This window comes from Bubalus kerabau, chromosome 1 (genome assembly GCF_029407905.1).
Source record: "Bubalus kerabau isolate K-KA32 ecotype Philippines breed swamp buffalo chromosome 1, PCC_UOA_SB_1v2, whole genome shotgun sequence".
NCBI classification, from domain to species: Eukaryota; Metazoa; Chordata; class Mammalia; order Artiodactyla; family Bovidae; genus Bubalus; species Bubalus kerabau.
The window spans coordinates 76,141,761-76,152,344 of record NC_073624.1 but is presented as its reverse complement, the minus strand read 5'-3'; positions in this window follow the sequence as shown (position 1 = coordinate 76,152,344).

Genomic DNA, 10,584 nt, shown 5'->3' with positions numbered 1-10,584 from the left:
ATGGAACTATGGCTTCATTAAGTATATTTGCTTGTAAAAACATATTCTTCAATATTTTAACAAAATGTCTCTCAGTGTTTTTAAATAGTAGCATGTATATATATCAGCTATGAGTTCTGCAATCTCTCATACCTCATGTCCATGTTATTTGCATCTAAACAATTCACTTGACCTTATTACAGAAGATAATTTTACTCTAGGGAGATGCTAGATAATTTTACTCACGTGAGCCCTGGCATCATATTTCCCCATCATGTAATTATTCAATGTTTTTAAAAACCCCATACATTCTATAGTCCAATGATCCCTGAAAAAATAATTTGTAATTATGTGTTATGATGGATGTTAGCTAGTTTTATTGTGATGATCATTTCATAATATATACATATATTGAATCATCATGTTGTACACCTGAAACAAATGAGAAATGTCGATTATATCTCAATTAAAAAGAAAATACTGACAATACCATATATGTGCAAGGACATGGAGCAACTGGAATTCTCGTACACTGCTGGTGGGAGTGAAAATTGGAATAAGCACTATGGAAAAACATTTGATAGAATGTTTAATAAAAATAGACATATATGTGTGCTATGACAAAAAAAAAAAAAAACACAAAAAAAGATGATTCTATTATGCCACAATATTTCAGTTCAGTCGCTCAGTCATGTCTGACTCTCTTCTACCCCATAGACTGCAGCAGGCCAGGCCTCCCTGTCCATCACCAACTCCCAGAGTGCACTCAAACTCATGTCCATCAAGTCGGTGATGCCATCCAACCATCTCATCCTCTGTCATCCCCTTCTCCTCCTGCCTTCAATCTTTCTCAGCATCAGGGTCTTTTCCAATGAGTCAGTTCTTTGCATCAGGTGGCCAAAGTATTGGAGTTTCAGCTTCAGCATCAATCCTTCCAATGAATATTCAGGACTGACTTCCTTTAGGATGGACTGGTTGGATCTCCTTGCAGTCCAAGGGACTCTCAAGAGTCTTTTTCAACAACACAGTTCAAAAACATCAATTCTTTGGCACTCAGCTTTCTTTATACTACAACTCTCACATCCATACATGACCACTGGAAAAACCATAGCCTTGACTAGGACTTTTGTTGGCAAAGTAATGTCTCTGCTTTTGAATATACTGTCTAGGTTGGTCATAACTTTTCTTCCAAGGAGCAAGCGTCTTTTAACTTCATGGCTACAGTCACCATCTGCAGTGATTTCGGAGCCCAAAAATGTAAAGTCAGCCATTGTTTCCACTGTTTCCCCATCTATTTCCCATGAAGTGATGGGACCAGATGCCATGATCTTAATTTTCTGAATGTTGAAATTTAAACCAACTTTTTTTAAGCCACAATATTAGCTCTCTTCTAGTATCCAGAGCAAATAAAAACTCAGAAATGTGGTTTCTGGAAGTTCAAGGCTCATGGATTTGAATTCCAGCTCTGCCACTCCCTCCCTAGCAGCTAGCCTTCCCTGGGTTTAGATTCATCACCTGCACAATGGGTTGATGAGATCAAGTGAAATAATGTAGGCAAAACTCATGTCATATAATAGGTGCTCATGAAATGCCAGTATCACCTAACTCAATATCTAGCCCATTGCTATTGCTATTGCTAAGTCACTTCAGTCGTGTCCAACTCTGTGTGACCCCATAGATGGCAGCCCACCAGGCTCCCCCGTCCCTGGGATTCTCCAGGCATGAACACTGGAGTGGGTTGCCATTTCCTTCTCCAATCTAGCCCATAGTGGTGGTTTAATAAACATTCATTCAATTTATTGAAAATGGGATTCCCAAAGAAATTTGTACTAATTCTGCAAATGAAGAATATCCTTTATGGAAGTAGAAGTTGAATCAAAGACAGGCTGAGTTCTGGGGGGAAATTTCTAATAAGCCCAATGCCTTCCTTGCTATCCCATGCTGCTCGAATGTATCTTGGCACCCTTTCTCCAACTCTGTAGAGGTTCCAATGTCCTTCATTGGTGTGGATTATAACCTCCAAGAAGCCTTCTGGTCATTGGAAATCAGTTCTTATTTGGCACTCACCATTCAACCTGCCCAGAGACAGTTACATTTTTCTTTTTTAAAAACCCAAGGTTTTTTAAAGCTCTGGCGGTCCAGTGGTTAAGACTCTGCTTCCACTGCTGGGGGCCTGGATTCAAACCCTGTTTGGGGAACTGAGATCCCTCAAGCTGCGAGGAGCTCCCCTCCAAAAAGCCTAGGCCATTAATTTAAAAGAAAAACAAATCAGCATGATTTTAGGCAAAGTAAACAGAAAAAATTCTTTGGTGTGGGAGAGGTGTTTAGGGTCCAGGACAGACTTGGGACCCACACTCCTTAAATTATGGTGTTTAAACTGCTCAGGGAGTTCTTGTTGGCACAGTGGACTATGCAGTTACTCAGTGGGGCTTCCTTTGTAGGGAAAGACTCTTATACTTTGGAACCATTTCTTCTGGATACTCCTTGGCTATGCTTTTTACTCGCTCAGTAACATCACTCTAAGAAATGTCAGTCAGAAGTACCAAAATCAAAGTTTTATCTCACAGAAAGATTTGAAAAACTTCAATAGCTTTTTTGGTCCTAGGGCAGGAATTTGAGGATTTTTGTTTTGTTTTGTTTTTATTTTGGCCATACCTTGCAGCACGTGGGATTTTATTTCCCTGACCAGGGATGGAACCCACGCCCCCTGCAGTGGAAGCATGGCGTCCTAAACACTAAACCATCAGGGAAGTCCCAGGAATTTGTAATAAAAGAATATTTTTTAGGTGAGAAATGACTGAATCACAAGTTGCAAAAGTAATTTAACTTCCAGAAACTAGGAATTGTTTGCATTATGATCATAGATGCTTGCAGATGATGGAGAATACACCCAGAATGATGAAATCCAGGAATAATACTTGAATTTCACTTTTGGCCATCTTTTTCAACCTGTCTTATCTCAATTACTTTATCAAAAATGTTTAAGAAAGTCAGCAGTTTTACAGATACTAGAACATAATACACTCTTTCAAATGCATAATTACGGCTCCAACACTGGTGGAGATTTTAAAGAGGAAAGATCTTAAAGAGTAAATCGAGAAAAGAGAAAATTTTAAAGCCTAGATAATTCATTAAAATGAGTGACTTTTGAATAATTAATCACTTACAATTTTCCCTAAAATAAAGTCTGTGACCTTGGCTTTTAGAGTGCAAGAGATAGTATCTTCACATCAATGCTGTAGGAAAATCTATTACCATTTATAAAATTATTGCTTCCTTTTGTTTCTCTTATATTTAAAGATTTTTTTTCCGCTTATAAGTCTCATAGCTCAAAGCAGAAAATAAAATGATGGAAAAGTTTTCCCAGAAAGTACTAGAAGACCTTTGCTTAGACTTGTCTTCCCTTTAGATGGAATTAGGAGAGATATCAGGGGAAACAAGAACCAATTCTTGGACTCCAGCATTTCTTCTTGAAATATCACTCCCAGAAAATAAACCCTCACTCCTCAGAAGTACAGTGAGAATGTTTCCTTAAAGCTTCTTCACTCCCTGCCTCAATTAGGGCCTCATGGATACCCTCTGGGAAAAGGTGTGTTGGAGGACTAAGAATTGCCAACATCAACAGCACCTCCAGAAATGCTGGTGCCAGACCCCCTAGGTGGTTTAAAATAAGAAAGGCCTCCCACAGAGCTTGATCCCCCATGAATATGAACAAACGCAACTGGTTCTCCTACGCATTTGAGATAAGGGTGCTAAGCCCAAGTCCTCAGTTTCCTGGGGTGGGGCAACACCTCAGGCCCTGGGCCACCCCAGACTAAGCAAGCTGAGGCCAAGCTCCAAGACCACACTCCCTTGGTTCCTGTTCTCAGCATTTTCACTGGCTGCTACCGACCACCCTTGACTTAACAGTTAGGTCAAACTTTGCACAGCCTCTCCCTTTTTTGGATTGAACTCACATATTCCTCCAATATCTCCATTATCTTCCTTGTTGCTTGCCCACTAGGGCTTTAAGAAATACTGAGTAGTTGAATTGAACATCTTGTGAAACCCTAAGAGAGGGTGTGGCTTCTTGCCTTGGTTAATCTCACAGTTACCTCACCTTCCCCTCCACTTCTTAAACTCCTCCAACACGTCTCTAACTAGTGTCCTTAATGAACAACTGCTACTACCTGTCACAGGTTCTGGTTTCTTGACTTGAATTTGACCAAAGCAAATATATCTCAATAATGTTTATTTGCATGCTCTCCAGGTTTTTGCTGGTGTTTGAAGGATGGATGGTCTTATTTGATCATGCACAATGTCCTCCGAGGTCCTTTACATCTCTTCTGGCCTTAAGGGGCATTGAGGTGTCATCTGCTACTACAGTCTGTGATTCCAGCCATTTGCCTCCAGTTGACAGGTCCTCAGATTCTGCACTTATTTCTTCTGCTGCCAAGCCTCTGCCTCTGATTCCCTGGGCTCCGAGCAGCTCCAAATCCCATCATCAGGGCACACAGGGGCTCTGAGATCTCCTGCAAGCTGTGGTTCCCTGTAGCCTCAGGACTCTCTCTCTCCCTCTTTCTCCATTACATCACACCATTCCACTGTATTACTCTTTCTCTATTTTGGATATGGTGCCAATTGTTATTTTTTTTTTTAATTGAAATATAGTTCATTTACAATATATTAATTTTTGGAGTACAGCAAAGTGACTCAGTTACATATATATTATATATATATATATATTTTCTTTTTCAGACTCTTTTCCATTATGGTTTATACAACATATGGAATATAGTTCCCTGTACTATACAATAGGACCTTATTGATTATTTTACATATAGTGGTATGTATCTATTAATTCCAAGCCCCTAATTCATCCCTCTCCCACCACTTTCCCTTTTGGTAACCTTAAGTTTGTTTTTTATGTCTGTGAGCCTATTTCTGTTTTGTAAATAAGTTTATTTGTCAATTTTTAGATTCCACATATAGGTGATATCATATAAGTGATTCCACATATAAGTGGTTAATCTCAGGGTTACCTCGCCTTCCCCCACTTTTTAAAATTCTTCCAGCACCTCGGGCTTCCCTTGTGGCTCAGACAGTAAAGCGTCTGCCTACAATGCGGGAGACCCAGGTTCCATCCCTGGGTCGGGAAGATCCTCTAGAGAAGTAAATGGCACCCCACTCCAGTATTCTTGCCTGGAAAATCCCATGGTCGGAGGAGCCCAGTAGGCTACAGTCCATGGGGTCGCAAAGAGTAGGACACAACTTCACTTCATTTCACTTCCAGCACCTCTCTGATATTTGTATTTGTATTTCTCTGTCTGGCTTACTTCACTTAGTATAATAATTTCTAGGTCTATCCATGTTGCTGCAAATGGTATTATTTCTTTTTTTTTTTTTTTATTTCATTTTTTTATAGTTAAGTAGTATTCCATTGTGTACCCACACACAACATCTTTATTCATTCCTCTGTCAATGGACATGTAGGTTGCTTCCGTGTTCTTCCTATCACAAATAGTGCTGCTATGAACATTGGGCTGAGTGTGTCTTTCAAATTATGGTTTTCTCTGATATATGCCCAGGTGTGGGATTGCTGAATCATATGGCAACTCAATTTCTAGCTTTTTAAGGAATCTCCACATTGTTTTCCAAAATGGTTGCAAATAGTGCCAGTTTAACTACAGGATTTCTAGACGCCTGCAGCCTTCCCTAGACTATACCTGTGGAACTTGGCCATTCATTTCACCATGTTCCTTCAGGCTTACACAAATGTTTCTATAGCTCAAGCCTTATTGCAGTTCACCCCTAAGAAAGCAGAATGAAGCAAGGACTTTGGCATCTCATTCTCCCCACTCCTGCTCTGCCTCCCTCCCATCTCTCCAAGTCCTCTTCAAATCAGAAGAATTTTCTTTTGCTTCTTGGTCCTATTTGACAGGGCTTTATCGCAGATTATTTCCTTCTCCCTCAAAGTGTTGTTTATACCCATCACTCTCCTGGGAGTCACGCTGACAGAAAGGCTGCAGGAAAAAATGATCTTGAGTTAAGGGAAAGAAGAATGAAAAATAATTTATTTACATTTTAATATATTATTTCCACTACATGCTCCCTCTTGTACAAGTATGTACTCCTCAAGGGATATTCTTTCTTTTTTAATATTTATCTATTAATATATTTAATTGGCTGCACCAGGTCTTCGTTGCAGTAGGCAGGGTTTTTATTTGTGGCATATGAACTCTTAGTTGTGGCATGTGGGATTTCCCCAGAGATGGAAGCAGGGCCCCTTGCATTGGAAGTGCAGAATCTCAGGACATTTATGTTTGTCTCAGTCTATTCTATTACCAAGAAAGCAATAGCCAGAATTCTGTCCTCCATACATCCTCTATACCTGTGCTGTCTCCTTTATATTTTCATGTTGTTTTTGTTTAGTTGCTAAGTCACGTCTGACTTTTTGTAACCGCATGGACTGCAGCCCTCCAGGCTCCTCTCCCCATGGGATCTCCCAGGCAAGAACACTGGATTAGGTTCCGCATTCCTACACAGGACCCAGAATCTAGTAGGAACTAAACACTGTTTTTGAATGAGTTAAATAAGCACTGTTGATCACCTATAGGTACTTTTTCATTGAAATGTAACTGATGTACAAAATTATGTTAGTAGCAGGTGTACTACATAGGGATTTGATACTTGCATATATTATGAAATGATCACCATAAAACTAGTAACCGTCTGTCCCCATATGACCTTATTACAATATTATTGACCATGTTCCTTATGCTGCATGTTACATCCCTATGACATTTTATGTAATTGGAAGTTTGTAACTCTTAATCCCCTTCACCTATTTCCACTTCCACCCCAACTCCCTTCTGGGTACCACCCTTTTTTCTCTGTATCTATGAGTCTGTTTTCATTCTATTTTGTTCACTTTGTTTTTTAGATTCTGCAAGTAAGATCATGAAGTATTTGTCTTTCTCTGACTCACTTCACTCAGCATAATACCCTCTAGATCCAGTTTGTGTTATCATAAATAGCAAGAGTTCATGTCTTTCTTTATAGCTGAGTAATATCCCATTGTATATATACCAGATCTGCCCTAGCCATTTGTCTATCAGGGAACACTCAGGTTTCTTTAATACCTCAGTTATTGTAAATGCTGCAATGAATATTGGTGTGCATATATCTTTTCAAATGAGTGTTTTCATACACTTTGGGTAAATACCCAGAAGAGAAATTGCTGAATCATATGGCAGTTCTATTTTTATTTTTTAAGGAAACTCCCTACTGTTTTCCATAGTGACTGCACCAATTTACAATCCCACCAGCCGTGCATAAGGTTCTCTCTTCTCCACATCTTCACCAACACTTTTTATTTCTTGCTTTTTGGATAATAACCATTGTAACAGGTATTCAGGGTTTTGATTTCCCTGATGATTTTAGTGCTGTTCAGCATCTTTTCATGTGTCTATTGGCCATCTGAGTGTCATTGAACACTGCCATGGAAATGGAAAATTTTTAAATGACATAGAAATGGAAAAATATTTAAGTAAAGGGAAAAATTTTAATCAAGTTTTTGGGAGGCTTTGGTATTGAGTTATATGGGTTTTTAGTCTATTTTGAAAATTTTTAGTCTATTTTGAAAAATAGACTAAAATAGACTATTTTAGTCTATTTTATTTGAAAATAAAATTTAGTCTATTTTATTCAATATTTTGTTTGCAAATATCTTCCCCCACTCCATAGAATGCCTTTTCATTTTGTTGATAGTTTTCTTTACTGTGCAAAAGCTTTGTTGTTTGGTGTGGTCCCATTTGTTTATTTTTGCTTTTGTTCCCTCCTGAAGAGACAAATCCAAAAATACTGTTAGACTGATGTCAAGTAGTATACTACCTATGCTTTCTTCTAGGAGTTACATAGTTTCAGATCTCACATTCAAATCTTTGATCAATCTGAGTTTATCTTTTAGACGGTGTGAGAAAGTAGTCCAGTTTGATTCTTTTGCATATAGCTGTCCAGTTTTCCCAGCACCATTTGTCATAGATTAATTGACCACATGAGCATGGGTTTTGCTGGGCTCTCTGTTCTGTTGTTGCGTTGATAATGTGTCTGGTTTTGCGGTCGTATCATGCTGTTTTGATTGCTATAACTGCAGTTCAGTTTGAAATCAGGGAGGGTGATTCTTCCAGCTTTGTTCTTCTTTCTCAAGATAGATCTGGCTATTAGGGCTCTTTTTGTGTTCCCATACAAAGTTTAGAATTATTTCTTCTAATTCTGTGAAAAATGCCACTGGTATTTTGATAGGGGTTACACTGACTTTTAGAATGTCCTGAGTAGTATGGTCATTTTAACAACACTAAGTTCTCCAATTGCTGAGCAAGGTGTATCTTTCCATTTGTTTGTGTCATCTTCAGTGTCTTTTGTCAGTGTCTTAGTTTTCAGAGTACAAGTTATTTACCTCTTTGGTTAGATTTATTCTTAGGTATTTTATTCTTTTTGATGTAATTGTAAATAGGATTATTTTCTTAATTTCACTTTCTGATAGTTTGTTGTTAGTGTATGGAAATGTAACAAATTTCTGTATATTAAGTTTATAACCTGGAACATTACTGAACTCATTTAATAGTTCTAATATTTTTGGTAGCATCTTTGGGGTATTTTATATATAATGTCAACTACAAACAGGGAGAGTTTTACTTATTCATTTCCAATTTGTTTTCCCGTTTATTGTTTTTTTTCTTGTCTGATTGTTGTGGCTGGGATTTATAACACTGTGGTGAATAAAAGTGGTGAAAGGGGGCATCCTTGTCTTATCACTGATTTCTAATTCTAGAGGAAGTGCTTTCAGCTTTTCACCATTGAATATGATGTTGGCTGTGGGCTTGTCACATATGGCTTTTATATGCTAAAGTATGTTCCTTATATATCCACTTTGTTGAGAATGTTGAATATAAATAAATATTGAATTTTGAAAAAAGCTTTTTCTATATCTTTTGAGATCATGATGTAATTTTTACTCTTCAATTTGTTAATGTGATTTATCACATTGATTGGTAGCTATTGATGCATCCTTGCAACTCTGGGATAAATCCCACTTGGTCATGGTATATGATCTTTTAAATGTATTATTGAATTCCGTTTGCTACTATTTTGTTGAGGATTTTTGTGTCTATGTTCATCAGTGATATTGGCCTTTAATTTTCTACTGCTTTTACTGTGTATGTTTGTCTTTACCAGTGTCATTTTTTCCTTTTATAATTTTCATATTTTTAGTTCCTTCTCTGTTTAGAGTAGTTTTCTTAGCACTTCCCATAAAGCTGGTTTGGTGGTGCTAAAATCTTTTAGCTTTTGCTTGTCTGTAAAACTCTTTATCTTTTCTTCAAATAGGAATGAGAGCCTTGCTAAGTAGAGTATTTCAGCACTTTGAATATATCATGCCACTCCCTTCTGGTCTGCAAAGTTTCACCTGAGAAGTCAGCAGAGAGTCTTATGGGAACTCCCATAATTAGTTGCTTTTCCCTTTCTGTTTTTAAGATTCTCTCTGCATATTAAATTTTGCCATGTTAGTTATAATGTTTCTTGGTATGAACCTCTTTTCTTTGATCCCATTTGGGACTCTCTTTGCTTCCTGGACCTGTATATGTTTCTTTCCCCAGATTAGGGAATTTTTCAGCTGTTATTTCTTCAACTAAGCTTTCAGCCCCTTTTATCTTTCTGGGACCTCTTTGATGCAAATATTATTTTGCTTGATGTTGTTCCATATGTCTCTTAAGTTATCGTAACTTTCTAAAATTCTGTTTTCTTTTTTGCTGCTCTGTTTGGGTGAATTTCACCGTCCTGTCTTCCCAGTTACTGATTTGTTCTTCTACTCCATCTAGTCTGCTGTTGAGCCGTTCTATTGTATTTTTCAATTCAGTTATTGAATTCTTCAGCTCTGTTTAGTTCCTTTTTATTTTCTAACTCTTTATTAAAATTCTCACTGTGTTCATCCAGTTTTCGCCTAAGCATCTTTATGATCAACACCTTGAATTCTTTATTATCTCTACTTCCTCTAGCTCTTTTTTTGAGGTTAACCTCAAAAAAGGAGTATGTGCCTTCACTTGGAACATATTCCTGTCTCTTTATGTTGCCCAGTTCTCTGTGTTTATGTCTGTATGTTTAGTTAGATCCGATATGTTTCCTGCTCTTGGCCTTATTCAGGACACATCCTATGGGGTCCAGCAGCATGCTCCCCTGGTCACCAGAGATATATGCTCGAGGGGTGCTCCGTATGTCAGCTGCAAGTATCCTTCTGTTGTGACAGGGCTGACTACTGTGGGTACACTGGCAGGGAAGGCTGACTCTCAGCCAAGTTGGCAAAAAGTCATGATTCATGCAGTAACTGCAGGCCTGATAGAGGGTGGGGTAGGCTTCCCAAGTAGCTGTCTATGTGGCCTGGAAGGATGTGGGGCTGGTGTCACACACAAATGGGTGGAGCCAGGTACCAGAGTCGTTGTCCGTGCAGTTTTGGGGGGAGGGTGTGGTTTGGAGCTGGTGCCAGCTCACTCTTGGGTGGGGCCAGATCCTTGGTGCTTACAGTACAGAGAGGGACGATTCCAAAATGGCACTGCCTGTCCTAGTGTTAGA